A 17,665-nucleotide genomic window follows, 5' to 3' on the forward strand; every position below is an offset into this window, starting at 1 on the left:
CTGCCTGCCTTGACCTCCCAAAGTGCTGGGATTACAGGTGTAAGCCACTGCGCCCAGCCTGTGGACATTTTTGTATATCTTTTTTGGCATATATTTTCAATTCTTTTAGTTAAATACCTAGGAGTAGAATTGCCAGTTTGTAGGGTAGGTGTATGTTTAACTTTATAAGAGACTGCCAAACACTTTCCAAAGTGGCTATACCATTTTATAACACCACCAGCCATGTGTGAGAGTTTCTGTTGCCTAAAGAGTTCTTTTGAAAATGCAAATCTGGGTCAGGCACGGTGGCTTATGCCTGTAGTCCCAGCACTTTGGGAGGCCGAGGCAGGTGGATCTCCTGAGGTCAAGAGTTCAACACCAGCCTGACCAACATGGTAAAACCCTGTCTCTACTAAAAATAAAAACAATTAGCCAGGTGTGGTGAGTGCCCGTAGTCCCAGCTACTCCGGAGGCTGAGGCACGAGAATAGCTTGAACCTGGGAGGTGGAGGCTGCAGTGAGCTGAGATCATGCCACTGCACTCCAGCCTGGGTGACAGAGCGAGACTCTGTCTCAAAAAAAAAAAAAAAAGAAAAAGAAAATGCAAATCTGATCATACTATTTCCCTACTTAAAAACTCATCTCTGGGCCGGGCGCAGTGGCTCATGCTTGTAATCCCAGCACTTTGGGAGGCCGAGGCAGGCAGATCATGAGGTCAGGAGTTGGAGACCAGCCTGGCCAATATGGTGAAACCCCATCTCTACTAAAAATACAAAAAATTAGCCGGGCGTGGTGGCATGCACCTGTAGTCCCAGCTACTTGGGAGGCTGAGGCATAAGAATCGCTTGAACCCAGGAGGCGGAGGTTGCAATGAACCAAGATCACGCCACTGCACTCCAGTCTGGGCGACAGAGTGATATTCCGTCTCAAAAAAAAAAAAAAAAGAAACACCTCATCTCTGGCTCATAAATATGTCCAAATTCCACCAGAAATAGACAAGGTTCTTCATGACCTGTGTACCAGTTGCCCAAACTCATCTCTTGCTATTTCTCCATATGTTCCCTTCATGCCTGTCATGCTGACCTCACTTAGTTCCCTTAATTCATGAAGTCTTTTCACATCTTTGTATAAACCCTTCCTGCTGCCAGAATGCCATTTTCTTCCTTATTTGCCTAGCTAATGCCTACTCATCTTTTCTTTTTATTTTATTTTATTTTATTTTATTTTTTTGAGACAGGGTCTTGTTCTGTTGCCTAGGCTGGAGAGCAGTAGTGCAGTCTCAGCTCATTGCAGCCTCTAACTCCTGGGCTCAAGCAATCCTCCCACCTCAGCCTCCTGAATAGTTGGGACTACAGGTATGTACCACCACACCTAGTTTTTTTTTATTTTTCATAAAGACAGGGTCTCGCTATGTTGCCCAGGCTGGTCTTGAACGCCTGGGCTCTGGTGATTCACCTGCCTCAGACAACTCAACACTTCAGTGTCATTCCCGTAATGAGTGACCACATGCCTGGTTGCTCATCTTTTCGGAGTGTTACTGATTACATCACTCCCCATCCCAAGTTAACTGCTACAATGTGTGCTCCCATAACATACAGAGCCTGACCCCATCCTAATACTCTGCTCAAAGCATTATAATACATTATTTCCTTCTCTCTACCTGACCAACTCTTGGAATACTCTTTTCCCTCCTTCCTTTCCTTCTACCACTGTTTGATGATGGCCCACGCTGGACAGACTCTATGTTGGGTGATGTACACAGGATGGTGAATTAAAACAGTCATAGCCCTTGCTCCCATGAGACTTACAGTAGGGCAGAAAAGACAATCGAGTAATTACACTCATACATGGAGAATTAGAAACTGAGTTAATTGTTCTGAAGAAAGGAAGTGATGAGTCTACCAGCACACGAAAGGAGAATCTGGCCTAGATGGTATGGGGGTGAGGGCATGGAAGTCCTCCTTGAAGAAATAATGTTTGAAATGGGAGCTAAAGGAGATGCAGGAATTAAGTGGGTGAAGTATGTTTCCTCCCTATGGTGGAAGTGAATTTGGGACTGTTCAAGAAACAGCAATTAAGCCGGTGAGCCTGGAGAAAAAATACTGATGGGCCTCACCTGAGGGATGAGTGCCAGGCGAGCGCCAGACTAGAAGCTGCTAAGAATTTGGTCGTTACCTTGCTTGAGACCAAGGAGCAGGAAAACTGGTATTAATAGTATTAGCCTTACTTTCAGTGAGCTGAGATCACGCCACTGCACTCCAGCCTGGGCGACAGAGCAAGACTCCATCTCAAAGAAAAAAAAAAATAGTATCAGCACCTCTGACGGCTCCCCATTGCTTGTCATTGCACCTAGCACGTGACCATTGATCTAGTTTGGATGTTTGTCATCTCCAAATCTCATCCCCAGTGTTGGAGGTGGGAACTAGTGGGAGGTGCTTGAGTCACGGGGGTGGATCCCTCATGAATGGCTAGGTCCCCTCCCCATGGTAATGAGTGAGTTCTTGCTCTATTAGTTCATGCCACAGCTGGTTGTTTAAAGAGCCTGGTGGCTGTCTTGCTCCTTCTTTCACCATGTGCCAGGCTTGCCTCCCCTTCACCTTCTGCCATGAGTAAAGGCATCCTATCAGAGGTGTTACTGATTATTTCACATCTGCACCACCACCCCAGCCCCAGTTAATTGCTGCAATTCTATGCTCCAATAACATACAGGGCCTGACTCCATCATAATACCCTGTTGAAAGCATTATAATACATTATTTTCTTCTCTCTACCTGACCAACTCTTGGAATACACTTTCCCTTCTTCCCTCACTTCTACCACTGTTAATGAGTGAAAACCTTTACTGAAAACCTCACCAGAAGCCAAGCAGATACCAGTGCCATTCAGAGCCATGAGCCAAAGAAACTTCTTTATAAACTGTCCAGTCTCAGGGATTCCCTTATAGCAATGCAAAATGGACAAAAGCAGTCATACATAACATACATTTGTTGAATTAATAAAGTTTGGAAGTGTTCAAGAAATTTGACATCTAAAGGAAAAAGGGCCTCTATGTACTTTGAGCGGGCTACAGGGTTGTGGGAAGAGTGTTTTTAAGCAAAGACATGACTTGAGTTTGTTGAAGCAATACAGCCAATAGAGAGGATGAAGAGATGAAACATGGAAACACAGTTCTGACATAGGTGGGAAGGGATGGAATTGAGAATACAAAGATCATTAGTTTTGAAAAAGAAGAACGACTCTTCCTTTGAGGTAAGAGAAAAGGGTGGGAAAATAGGGAAAGCTCTAGAGGAAAAAACACTACAGTTGGGAGAAGCATTGTTACAGTCATGTGGTTCAGGGGGCATTTTCCTGAATCTGCATGATGCCATCAGATAGGCACTGTTTTCCAGCTGTACCATGGATTGTCCCCATGATCATGGTGGGTAGATTTGCAGTGTGGTGACCATGTAACTGGTAGTGTTGGAAGCTTTCTCATATATTCACCATCTCACCAAATTTTCACAACAACCTCAAAGTATACAGACCCAATTTACAGACTTGGACACTCAGGTTCAGGGAGATGAAGAACCTTGCCCAGGTCTACACTGTCAGTGAGTGTCTGACCTGGAACTAGAACCTAGGTCCAATGGACTCAACCACAAGGAGCCAGGGCAACTTGGGAGCCTATTCATTTGGTTCCCTTCTTATTGGCTTTAGATGTTTTGCTTCAGTATGGCTGGAATATTATCATTAGTGAGCCTAGGCACAGTGCAAGGTGATATAGGCAGTTTTTGCCTTAAGGGTGGGTTTAATTTTCATAATGTGACCTCTAGGGTTTCCTATGAATAAACTAAGAAATAAGGCAGTTTGGGGATGCAGAAGGTAAATACTCTGACAGAACATATTATCCTCTTATTGGAAAGGGAAGGATAAGAAAGGAATACTGGAGTGCATCACAGGTTAAGCTAACTAAAGATGAGGTCAATGACTTGTCCATAGTCAATAGCATGGGAGAAAAGTAACATGGAGACTTGCCTTCTTGTGACCTTTTTTTTTGACTCCATCTCAAAAAAAAAAACAAAAAGTATCAGCACCCCTGAGTGCCAAGATGACAATAACCTGAGTGGTAACCAGAGAGAGTGATTATAGGTGAGGCAGCTGTTAGAAGAAAAGTCTATCTCAATAGAGAAAGGGGCCTTTGGAATCATCCCCAGGGTGCTGGGTACGGTGGTTCACGCCCATAATCCCAGCACCTTGGGAGGCTAGGTGGAAGGGTTGTTTGAAGCCAAGGGTTGGAGACCAGCCTGGGCAACAAAATGAGACCTCATCTCTACAAATTAAAAAAAAAAAAAATTAGCTGGGCACAGTGGCGCATGCCTATAGTCCTAGTCACTCTGAGGCTGAGGTGCGAGGATTGCTTGAGCCCAGGAGTTTGAGGCTGCAGTGAACTATCATCATGCCATTTCACTCTAGCTTGGGTGGCAGAGCAAGACCCTGTGTCCTAAAAAAAAAGAAAGAAAAAGAAAAAGAAAAAAATCCATGGTGTGTCCATGGAGAGTTACAAAGCTGTGAGGGCCCTGGGTCAGGAGACAGGTGGCTGCTCCAGCAAAGAACAGCAGGTGATATGGGAACTAGCTCCATCTGTAGAAAGCAGTCTGCTGAAATAATCCTAATGAGAGGAGGGCAGGAGGGCTCGATGGACAGGTAGTTGTTCCCAGTTTGAAATGGTGCCTTCAGCAGGGCACGGTGGCTCACGCCTGTAATCCCAACACTTTGGGAGGCTGAGGCAGGCGGATCACGAGGTCGGGAGTTCAAGACCAGCCTGACCAACATGGTGAAACCCCATCTCTACTAAAAATGCAAAAATTAGCCGGGCGTGGTGGTGCACACCTGTAATCCCAGCTACTCAGGAGGCTGCGGCAGGAGAATCGCTTGACCCTGGAGGCAGAGGTTGCAGTGAGCCAAGATCATGCCACTGCACTCCAGCCTGGGTGACAGAGAGAGACTGTCTCACAACAAAACAAAACAAAACAAAAAAAGAAATGGTGCCTGTAGGATTTATTTTTTGTTTATTTTTTTTGAGACAGGGTCTCACTCTCTCACCCAGGCTAGAGTGCAGTGGCACGATCTCAGCTCACTGCATCCTCCCACCTCAGCCTCCTGGGTAGCTGGGATTACAGGCACCTGCCACCATGCCTGGCTAATTTTTGTATTTTTAGTTGAGACGGGGTTTCACCACATTGGCCAGGCTGGTCTCAAACTCCTTACCTCAAGTGATTTGCCTGCCTTGGCCTCCCAAAGTGCTGGGACTACAAGCGTGAGCAACCACACCCGGTCTAAGGATCTTAAAAGGAAACATCACTGTTAAGTCATTGCTGACACAGATAAGGTGGCCTCTCAATTACTGCCAAGCTTTACACTATCTTATAGCTCTTGCACTTACAAATTGAGGTCTATTTAGTCTGTGCTGTTGTTGACCTCATATTTACTTATCATAATCAAGATTCGCTCTAGTCTTGGCATCTTTTCCAGACTTATGACCTATAGTGGGTTGACTCATGTCCCCCTGCACTGCCCACCCCCCACCGCCCTAACTCATGTCTACCTAAAACCTCAGAATGTGATTTTTTTTTTTTTTTTTTTTTCTGAGACAGAGTCTCGCTCTGTCCCAGGCTGGAGTGCAGTGGCATCATCTCGGCTCACAGCAAGCTCCGCCTCCCGGATTCACTTAGCCTCCCGAGTAGCTGGGACTACAGGCACACACCACTAGGCCTTGCTAATTTTTGTATTTTTAGTAGAGATGGAGTTTCACTATGTTGGCCAGGCTGGTCTTGAACTCCTGACCTTGTGATCTGCCTGCCTCAGCCTCCGAAAGTGCTGGGATTACGGGCATGAGCCACCATGCCTGGCCAGAATGTGATCTTATTTAAAAATAGCATCTTTACAGAGGTAATTAGTTGAGGTCATACTAGATTAGGGTGGGCCCTAAATCCAATGACAAGTATCCTTATAAGGAAGAAGAGTAACACAGAGACTTGCCTTCCCGTGACTTTTTTTTTTTGAGATGTAGTCTCGCTGTGTTGCCCAGGCTGGAGTGCAATGCCACGATCTCAGCTCACAGCAACCTCTGCCTCTGGGATTCAAGTGATTCTCCAACCTTAGCCTCCCAAGTAGCTGGGACTACAGGGGTGTGCCACCATGCCCGGCTAATTTTTGTATTTTTAGTAGAGATGGGTTTTTACCATGTTGGCCAGGCTGGTCTCAAACTCCTGGCCTCAAGTGATCCGCCCACTTAGGCCTCCCAGAGTGCTGGGATTATAGGCGTGAGCCACCATGCACATCCCCTGTGACCTTTTGAGCTCAGAATACGAATGCCAAGATGGCAATAACCTGGGTGGTAACCAGAGTGATTATGGGTGGGGCAGAGAAGAGAGGGCCTCGGGAAGACAGAGACAGAGATTGGATTTATGCTGCCACAGTCAAGGAATTTGGCTTTGTTGGAAAAGGAAGAATTCTCCCCCAGAGCCTATGGAGGGAGTGCGTCCCTGTCAGCACCTTGATATTGGACTTCTGTCCTCCAGAACTGTGAGAGAATAAATTTCCATTGTTTTAAGCCACACAGTTTGTGGTAGTGTTTGAATACAGCAGCCACAGGAAACTCACACATGAGTTGAGGTTTTTCTTCCCTCTAGGGAAGGAACTCTCCAGCCCTGGCAGTTCCTCAGTTCACCCTCATAGGTAAATGCCCAGAAAAAAACTGCTGAATAAACACATTTCCCAGATTTTGAATTGAGGGAGAAGTGTGATGTCCCTTGAGGTAGCACAGAGAGATCAATGGTGACATTAGATAGTATCTGGAATACCCAAAGGCTGTGTATCAATTTTCATTGTGTGGCTTTAGCTTGGCAAATTTACTAAGTGTCAGGATGTGGCCTCAAGTTTTGTCAGACTCAAGGTTGAGTCAAACTTAGCATGATTAGGTAGGTTGTGCTAATCAGACTCACAAGAAATAAAAATCAAGCTGAAAATGTATTCATCTGTATGTGTGTGAGAAAGAGAGGAGGCTTTTATTCCAGTATTGAAAATGCTCATATTCACTGCCGGGGCCCCAGGTCAGAACACTTGGAAGCTGCTCCGTGGCTGTAAGTCGCATGGAATCAAAGCAAAGAGGCAGGGCACCTTGAGGGGATCCAGCCAGACCACGGGGAAGCCCAGTGACCCCTCCAGGACCACAACAAAGCTTTTGTCTCCAGCACCACAAAATTCAGGCCTGACAGAGTCGGTGACATTCGCTGCCAATCTGTAGTTCTCTGGCTTCTCTTCTCTGTGTTCTCAGGTCAATTGCCCCTCTTCCACCCACACAGTTTTTCTCTAAACAGGATGTTAAACAAATGGATACTAAATGACAATTGTGTTCTGGACTTGCCTCCCTTACAAAGAAGGTCACCTTGGCTAAAGTATTGGGTTCTTTCAAATCCACATTTACCATGTGTTTACTCCCATAAGAATGAATACCATCTGCATTAGTTTCTTTTGGCTGCTAAAACAAATCACCAAAAACTTGGTGGCTTCAAACAATAGAAACTTATTTTCTCACAGTTTTGGAGGCCAGAGGTCCAAAATCAAGGTGTCGTGAGGGCCTACCTCCCTCTAAGGCTCGTAGGGGAGAATCCACTCCTTTCTTCTTCCAGCTTCTGGTCACTCTAGGCCTCGGCTTGTGGCTTCATCATTCCAGTCTCTGTATCCACGGTCACATTGCTGCCACAATTTCTTCTGAGGCTAATCTTCCTCTGCCTCTCTCCTATAAGGACACTTGTGATTGTATTTATGGCCCATCTGATAATCCAGAATTATCTTATCTCAAGATCCTTAACTTAATCTCATCTGCAAAGACCCCCTTTCCAGATAAGGTAACATTCACAGGTTCCAGGGATTTCTGTGGATATCTTGTACGAGACAAGCTTTTGACTTACCACACCACTATTTGTGGATTTTGAGGACTGGGATTGTATCCGTGTTGATATGTCTTCAATGTCTCATACATGAATGAAAATAAATAGGCAAATTAAGGCAATCTTATTTCCAAATTCAAAGGCACCTCACCATCACTATGCATAATTGACATCCCTCTAAAAGGTTATCCGAGGGCCAGGCATGGTGGCTCACAACTAATCCCAGCACTTTGGGAGGCTGAGGTGGATGGATCACTTTGAGCTCAGGAGTTCAAGACCAGCCTTGACAACATGGCGAAAGCCTGTCTCTATAAAAAATACAAAAATTAGCCAGGTGTGGTGGCATGCGCCTGTAGCCACAGCTACTTGGGAGGCTGAGGCTGGAGAATCACTTGAGCCCATCAATCAGAGGTTGCAGCGAGCCAAGACTGTGCCACTGCACTCCAGCCTGGGTGACAGAGTGAGGCCTTGTCTCCAAAAAAAAAAAAAGGTTATTCAGAGTTTTTATATCATAAGGCCCCTCAATACATGACTGGATTTCATGTATGCATGGTTAAAAACAAATTACTTCGGGCAATGAATCTATCTTTTCAGGCCAGCCTATTATAAATTGTAATCACAAACAGCATCATCTTTAAATATGCTATCAAATACTCTTGCATAATTATCTTTTGCCCTACCTGTTCAAATCCTTTCCTTTTGAAGCCCACTTAATGCCCGACCTTCCTAGGAACCATTCATGACATTTCCTTACCCTCCACACCTGCTCATGATCTTGCCTAACTATGAGGTCTTCTTGCTCTGCCTGTGGGTCTCATTTCTGCCTAGGAATTGGTAAACTCTTCCTGAGTGGGATTTTCTTTCTCAAATAAGACTCGATGTATGTAATATAGCATATTGTTGGAATTTTGTTAAATTGTTGGTTTATGAATGTAAAGGGACCATGTGAATATTTAAGCATAGCCAGAGCCCACATCAAAACAATACTGTTGTTTATTCTCAGGCAGGAAAGAAGCACCCATTGCTTGAGGGCCCAAGAGAAGGAGTGTATTTATATTGGGTTAACGTATTTAGAAAGTTAGATGTCTGTCTCCTGGAAGATGAGATATTTAACATTCAGTTAGAAAAGAAAGTTTTCTTATATAACCAATAACTAGAAAGATAATCAAGAAGCAGGAGAGGTGATTTGCTATCAAGAAATAAGGCATAGATCTTCAGGATGGAATGTTAGAAGGCTTGAAGAGCTGCCTTCTTGGCCAGGCACAGTGGCTAATGCCTGTAATCCCAACACTTTGGGAGCCCCAGACAGGAGGATCACTTGAGCCGAGGAGTTTGAGACCAGCTTGGGCAACAAAGTGAAACCCTGTTTCTACAGTAAAATGAAAAAATTAGCCAGGCATGGTGGTGTGTACCTGTGGTCCTAGCTACTCAGGAGGCTGAGGGAGGACTGCTTGGTCCTGGAAGATGGAGGCTGCAGCAGTGAGCCATGATTGCGCCACTGCACGCCAGCCTGGGACACGGAGAAAAGCCATGTCTCAAAAGGGGAAAAAACAAACAAAAAACTGCCTTCTCTTCATTCTCCTCCAGAATGTGGTGAATAATTTGTGTAGATAAAATACAGCCCCAATTTAAAAATGTATATGATAAATGAGAAAAGAACCCTAAGAACCCCGAGACTCAGATCTGACACTCCTATATATCTAAGTCTCGGACTCCTAACCTATTTTAAAAGCAAGGGCTGTGGTGTGATTCATTTTGGTTACTCTCTGTGCCTAGAAGTGTGAAGCATGTAGAAAGTGTCTGATAAATGTCCGCTGAATTAATGAAGCAACAAAATGAGAGAGAATTGTCTGATTGAGGAGACCCCAACATGTCATATCATTAAGTAGACACAGACCCTGGTGTCTGAAGCTTCATCTCAAACATAAGCCATGACCTTCATATTGACAAGTAAAACATGCAACCCCCTAGGTGCATTAGACACAACCTATCACTTACAGCTTCTTGAAACACTATTTTGCCTGGCTTTCAGGAGACCACACCATTTGGTTTTCCTCTCCCTTCACTGAATGTTCCTTCTCAATTTCCTCCTCTGGGTCTTCCTCCTCCTCTTGACCTCTAACTGTTGCTATGCCCCAGGGCTCATTACTCAGCCCCTTTCTCTTCTCCATCTACCTTCTCTCCCAGGGCCTACGTGAGCTCATTCAATGTCATGGCTCAAAATGTCATCCACATACCCTGGCTCTAAAATTTCTGTCTCCAGCCCCATATGCTCCCCTGAACATCAGACTTGCATATCCAACTGTCTACTTGACATCTTCAATTAGATGTCTCACAGACTGTAAAATGTAGCATGATTGAAACAGAACTCTTTATTTTCCCCTACTTAAAATCTGCTACTCCTCCATCTCCACTGGAATAAATGGCAATTTTATCCCTCCAATTGTTCAGGCCAAAAACCTTGAAGTTAATCTTGACTTCTTTCTTTCTCTCCCACCCCACAACCAATCCATCAGCAAATCCTACCAGCTCCACTTTCAAAATATATCCAGAGTCCAACCCCATGCCCCACACTGACATCACCCTGGTTCAAGCTACCCCATCTCTTACCTGGGTTACTGAAACAGCTCCCTAAGTGCCTTCCTGTCTCCTCCTCTCCCTATGTGGTCTACCTCCACATCGCAGTCAAGTGACTCTTCTTAATCTCAGTCATGCCACTCCTCTGCTGTCAATATTCCAAAGGTGTCTCAGTAAATTTTATGAAATTCAAATCATCACCATGGTCTACAAGGCCCTAAATTCTCCCTTTCCAGTTTATTTCCTATCCCCTCAATCTCGACATTCTCATTCCACAGGCCTCTTTGCTGTCCTCAGCAAAGAGGACATATAATACATTAAAACATATTATAAAATAAAATATTATATAAGTATTAATTTGAGATGTCAATATCATAAAGTGGGGCCAGGGCAAAGCTGTAAAGGAGTAGAGTTTTTGTGTTTATTGGGTACAATTTTGACTTTGCAAGGTGAAAAGAATTCCAGACATGGATGGTAGTGACGACTGCACAAATCCATATACTCAACAACACTGAACCATACATTTTAAAATGGTTAAAACTGTAAATTGCATGTTATGTATACTTTACCACAATTAAAAATGAAAAATAAAACATCATTCATATACAGATATGTGCATATGCATAACCAGTCTGAAAGGACAGGCACAAAAGGTGAATAATAATTATCTATGGGTAGTAAGATTATAGATGACTTTTTTTCCTTAATGCAAAAAAGCATTTCTAATTTATGCATTATGTGAATTATGTAATTTATGTGTGACTTTTATGTATTCCTTATACAATAAAAACACATGAAAAGCCATGTATAAAACTGACACCTAGTGTGGCAATAGTATTCGACTACAAACAAAATCTGAAAATAAAACGTGTCACAAACTACAGGCCTCAAACGTCCCATTGAGTGTGGTCAATTTCAATGGACTCATCTCCACAGGAACTGGACAAGAGGCCAGGAGAGTTCAGGTTTTCAAATGCAGACTCAGGTGGAAATGCGGATGTTAACTGTCTGACACAGGCCAATCATGCCACTCATGAACAAGCTCTTGCAAAATTCTGAATATTTCTACAATGTGTCATTTGATAGTGTGGTGTCTTTTGACACGGACCAAGCTACAAAGCTGCCTACAGTGTATAATTAAGGGTTTCAGATATACTAAGGTTTTCTTCTGCCAAATGCCATTCACCTATGCTTGACTCTTCCAACAAATATAACCGAAGTACAATTTGTAAAGCCAGCTCACTGTGTGAATTATTTTGTCCTGCTGTTTTAAGGAACTGCACCGTGTACAGAAGTAGAGAAATTTGGCCGGGCGTGGTGGCTCATGCCTGTAATACCAGCTGTTTGGGAAGCCAAGGTGGGTGGATCACTTGAAGCCAGGAGTTTGAGACCAGCCTGGCCAACATGATGAAACCCCATCTCTACTAAAAATACAAAAATTAGCCAGGCATGGTGGCAGGTACCTGTAATCCCAGCTACTCAGGAGGCTGAGGCAGAAGAATCACTTGAACCTGGGAGGAAGAGGTTGCAGTGAGCCGAGATCACAGCACTGTACTCCAGCCTGGGCGACGGAGCGAGACTTAATCTCAAAAAAAAAAAAAAAAAACAAAGGCTGGGCAAGGTGGCCCAAGCCTGTAATCCCAGCACTTTGGGAGGCTGAGGCAGGTGGATCACCTGAGGTCAAGAGTTCAAGACCAGCCTGAACAACATGGTAAAACCCCATCTCTACTAAAAATTCAAAATTAGCTGGGCATGGTGGTGCATGCCTGTAATCCCAGCTACTTGGGAGGCTGAGGCAGGAGAATCACTTGAACCCGGGAGGCAGAGATTGCAGTGAGCAAGATCATACCATTGCACTCCAGCCTGGGCAACAAGAGTGAAATTCCATCTCAAAGAAAAAAAGGCCGGAGACGTGGTGGCTCACGCCTGTAATCCCAACACTTTGGGAGGCTGAGGCAGGTGGATCACAAGGTCAGAAGTTTGAGACCAGCCTGGCCAACATGGTGAAACCCTGTCTGTACTGAAAATACAAAAATTAGCCAGGCATGGTGGTGCGTGCCTGTAATCCCAGCTACTCAGGAGGCTGAGGCAGGAGGATAGCTTGAACCCGGGAGGCAGAGGTTGCAGTAAGCCGAGATCGTGCCACTGCACTCCAGCCTGGTGACAGAGCAAGACTCCATCTCAAAAGAAAGAAAGAACAAAAAGTAGAGAAATTATTCTGGGATACCCAAACCATAGAGCCCAATCCCATCATTGGACAGAAGAGGATGCCAAGACCCAGAAAAGTGAAGTGACTTAGTGACTTGTCCAGAGGTTCACTCCTAGTTTGTGAAAAAGCTGGAACTAGACTCAGGAAGTCCTGAGGCCTTAGTCCAGTGCTGCTGCTGCTTTTTTTTTTGACAGAGATTTTGCTCTTATTGCCCAGGCTGGAGTGCAATGGTGCAATCTCGGCTCACCACAAACTCCACCTCCCAGGTTCAAGCAATTCTCCTCCCTCAGCCTTCCAAGTAGCTGGGATTACAGGAATGCACCACCATGCCCAGCTAATTTTGTATTTTTAGTAGAGACGGGGTTTCTCTGTGTTAGTCAGGCTGGTCTCGAACTCCTGACCTAAGGTGATCCGCCCACCTTGGCCTCCCAAAGTACTGGGATTACAGGTGTGAGCCACCATGCCCGGCTGGTCCAGTGCTTCTTTTCAAAACTTGGAATGTCATATTTGTAAAAGGAGAGTAACTAGTAAGTATCTGAATGTGGTTACAACTGGAAATATATTTATTTCTCTCCAACCTTTGTCTTCAAACTGGCCCTGCTGGCTCTCTCTTCCCTGCCCCTTGATGATAACTTTGACAGATTTCATAGCTTTCTGGTTACTCACAATTTCAAGAACCTCAATTAAGGTTAATTTTCAGGTGTTTTTCTTAAAAAAAAAAAAAAAAAAGCCGAATCTGGTCTAAATCAAATCTTTAACTTGACACACAGTTCAAAGCTCCTCCCCCTGCCCTGGCTAAGACTGAGCACAGCTCGAGGTCTTGCAGTGGGGAAGCGGAGGAAGCCTGCTCTTTCTCTCCTCCTCCCTGTCCCCCACTGCTTCTTGCTTTCCAGGGTCAGTGATGGGCCTGGGGTGGGAGTGATGGGCCTGGGGTGGGAGTGGTGGGCCTGGGGTGGGGGTGGTGGGGACCAAAGAGTAGAGTGAGTAAAGGGGCAAAAGTCTTCACACTTGGTTGCAGCTCTCCCTTGGCTAACAGCATTCTCTGGGTTGCAAGTGTCCAAATGCTGAATGTTTCATGGGACGCATCTATGGTTTTTCAAGAGGCCTTATGAGAATCTCCACAGGGTCTGAGTTACGGGCACCAGATGGAGAGGTGCTTTTGGAGCCCTCACTCCTGGCTGGGAAGAAACAGCCCTCTCCCGCCCACACTGTAAGAAGTAAGGACAAACGATGGTACTTTCCCTCACACTCTGTCCAGTGACTCAACTCTCCTTGAATGCCTCATTTTTCCTTCACACAGGCTGTAGGTGGGTAATGGCGGCCAGAATAGTTCACCAGTCTTTCTATAGATCTTGTGGGGTTGTGCCTAGCTGTTCCTCTTCAGAAGGCAGGAATACTTACCACCTAGCATCTTCACAAACTATCCCATTTGACATCCCGTGACAGGAATCTTGAATGTTGTCTGCAGGGAGGAGGTACTTCTTTTTTTTTTTTTTTTTTTGAGATGGAGTCTCGCTCTGTCGCCCAGGCTGGAGTGCAGTGGCACCATCTCCGCTCACTGCAAGTTCTGCCTCCCACGTTCACGCCATCCTCCTGCCTCAGCATCCCAAGTAGCTGGGACTACAGGCGCCTGCCACCACGCCTAGCTAGTATTTGTATTTTTAGTAGAGACGGGGTTTCACTGCGTTAGCCAGGATGGTCTCCTGACCTCGTGATCCGCCCGCCTTGGCCTCCCAAAGTGCTGGGATTACAGGCGTGAGCCACCACACCTGGCCGGCACTTCTTAATTTTGTAAAGCCTTGGTACTACACAAAGAGGAAGCAGCTGCTGGAAGTTCCTGGGGGAGCAAGGGATCTACCCAGGAACTTCTGGAAAAAAGAGGGGCTGCCTCCCGAGACAACTCCCTTTATCATACGGAACGTCAAGGAGCCTAAGGAAAAGACTGAAAGTTGCTGCTTCCCTGGGACCAACCAGACTGGGTGTGTCAGATAAGACAAACTCCTGAGACTGTCCTTCACCGACTATGTGGCACTGACTGAGCACTTTCCTCTTTCTGGGCCTCAGGCTCCACATCTGTAAAATAGTGGGAAGGTAAATATTTGTCATTTTTGGTGGCCTAGCATTGGAGGACTCTCTGTATTTGGAGGAACATCAAGATAGGTGGCTGGCAAGGTCCCCTCTTCTCCATTACAGAAGCCCAAGAGGGAGGGGACATACTGTCTCTCTCCCTACCCTTGCCATGTAGTTATAGCATGGAAATGTGACCTGGGCTTAGCCAAGAACTTTGAATCCTTAATAAGGATGGAAAAGCCTAGCTGTGGTGGAATAAGTTCCAGAGGTATGGCAGTGTTGACTGGGAGTGGGTAGCCCAGAGTACTAAAGTAGTGCCCAGGGCTCTTGAGCTGTGCCTAGCCACACTTATTTTCTGAGATGGCTCTCTAAGACTTTATGGCTCTGCAGAAGTGCCCATGTTCTGTCATAAACATGCTTGGCTCACAGCTCCCATTTCAATTCCTTTCTTCCTTGTCGCCCTCTATTCTAGAGGCCAGAAAGCAAAATTGTTGAATTTCCAGACTCCTTAGCATTCAGAAGTAGTCATGTGATACAGTTCTGATGAATAAAATAAAGAAATAAGTCCCTTTTCCAATATGAAGGCAAAACCTGGAAGGAAAAAGGCTTTCATGCTTCATCTTCATCCTTCCTCCTTCTTCCTAACTGGAACACAGATGAAATGCCTGGAGGTGAAGCAGCCATCCATGACCATGAACAAAATGCTAAATAGGACTTCAGCCTCTGATGACAGCCCTGAGCAGCTGGACAAGCCTTGGATTCCTGCCTCTAGACTTATTACACAAGGAAAATAAGATATCCACCTATTTAAGCCACTGTTTTTCAGATTTTCTTACTCCCAGATAAACACATTCCTTCCTGATCTACTTCAATATTATGACTATTCAATAAATGCAATAAAGGTTGCATAATACTCAATAAATGCAAAAAAAAAAAAGTTGATCCGAGAATGGTATTTACAATTGTATAATATTTTATAGCTTATAAATTGTCATTACTGCTGAAGTTCCTCAGGGTAGGTTTCTTGTTTTGGGGTTTTTTTTTTTTTCCTTTCCTTATTTTTTAAATTTTTTTTATTTTTTAGACGGAGCCTCACTCTGCTGCCCAGGTTGGAGTGCAGTGGCATGATCTTGGCTCACTGCAAACTCCACCTCTCGGGTTCAAGCAATTCTCCTGCCTCAGCCTCCCGAGTAGCTGTGACTATAGGCATGTGCCACCATGCCCCACTAATTTTTTGTATTTAGTAGAGATGGAATTTCACCATGTTGACCAGGCTGATCTCGAAGTCCTGACCTCAGATAATCCATCTGCCTTGGCTGGCCAAAATGCTGGGATTACAGGTGTGAGCCACCACGCCCGGCCCACCGGGTATGTTTCTGTTGCTTAACACCAGAGACTCTGGCAGGTACCTTGAGCTCTTAAGATGTCCTCCAGCTGTGATAGTCTGTCCTTTTTACGAGGAACATTCTTCTTACTATGCAAACTCATATCAACCTCAGCTTTTACAACTCAACCAAAGAGAAGAGCAATCATCTCGCTTGAGGTGGTTCATCACGAAACCAGGCCCTATCTCCTCCTGCCTTCTCTGTCCTTTGATCTATTCCCTACAGCCAACAGCCAACCCACCCATGAGTCAACCTAGCCTAGTGTGACCTCACAGAGCTACGTACTTGACTAGACTTACAATTTCCAGAGGCAGATAGATTCCTGCCAACTAGGCCGAATCTGAGTTGAGTATGACATGTTTGTAAAATATTTTGTAGTTTGGAAACTTAAACTATCTTTTTTCTACTATGTCACTGATCCTTGCAACAATCCTGAGATAAACAGGGCAAACATAAGGACCCTGATGCTCACAGAAGTGATGTGCTGTAGGATCTAGAGACGAAAAATAAGAGGATCATATGACTGGAGAAAGTGTGGGAAGGAGAATGTACACTGGGCTAGGAGTCAGGAAGCATAGGCGCTACGTTCCAGCCCTGCCACTCATTAGTAGCTTAACCTCTTGCAAGTCTACCTGTCTGGATCTGGTTTCTTCATCTGTACAACAAGGATGTTGGATGTATTAGTTAGTGCAGGCTGCCATAACAGAATATCATCGGTTGGGTGGCTTAAACAACAGAAAGTTATTTTGTTACAGTTCTGGAGGCTGGAAGTCCTAGATCAGGATGCCAGCATGGTCAAGTTCTGGTAAGGGCTCTCTTCCTGGCTTGCAGACAGCCACTTTCTCACTGTGTCCTCACATGGAAGCAGAAGAGAGAGATATGTATCTTTCTTCCTCTTTTTATTAGGGTACAGTACTATCAGATTAGGAACCCACCCTTACGACATCATTTATCCTTTATTATCTCATAAAGACCCTATCTCCTGATAAGTCACATTGGGGGTTAGGACTAAGTCACATTGGGGGTTAGGACTTCAACATATATATTTTTTTGGAGGGGATACAACTCAGTCCACAGTACTAGATATGATCTTTGGAGTTCCTTCCACCTGTCAGCACAAGTCTGGAACACTGAAGATACCGTTGTCTACAGAATTAGTAATTCTACCTTGCCTCCTTGATTCCAGAAATTGCACAGGGCTTATTTCTAGACTATTTGTAGGAACATTTCAGAACTCATCTGTGTAAACACTTTCCCTTCCCTAAGGCAATTAATAAGCCAGAGGTAATCTCTGGCCAAATCAGGTCTCTCCCAAAGTTGGGGCCTTAAAGTTTTTCAGAAAGCATGTATTTAACTGTCACTTTTAGCCTTTGGGCATAGCATGCAATTTCTGCCACTGCATTTAGAAAGAACATGATGATGATTGTCAATTGGAGGTGGGTTTTTAATCACAAGTCTCCAGCTAAATTTTCTAAGAGCCATGAAGATTACTGAGCAATTGTGGCCTTTCACCAA

At 44.8% G+C, this 17,665-nt stretch overlaps 1 protein-coding gene across 2 annotated transcripts in view; it reads right to left on the bottom strand.

Moving 5' to 3' along the window:
* Positions 1-17,665, bottom strand: part of TMEM266 (transmembrane protein 266) — a 151,846-nt gene that overhangs the window by 125,349 nt on the left and 8,832 nt on the right. Inside the window, exon 2 of one of the 2 annotated variants that reach the window (XM_033189322.1) lies at positions 7,602-7,758. The exons of the other annotated variant lie outside the window; for it this stretch is intronic. The gene's annotated coding sequence lies outside the window, so the exon portion shown is untranslated. The remainder of the gene's footprint in view (positions 1-7,601; positions 7,759-17,665) is intronic. 2 annotated transcript variants of the gene reach the window in all.

The sequence above is a fragment of the Trachypithecus francoisi genome, unplaced genomic scaffold (assembly GCF_009764315.1).
Source record: "Trachypithecus francoisi isolate TF-2019V2 unplaced genomic scaffold, Tfra_2.0 Lachesis_group3, whole genome shotgun sequence".
NCBI lineage: Eukaryota > Metazoa > Chordata > Mammalia > Primates > Cercopithecidae > Trachypithecus > Trachypithecus francoisi.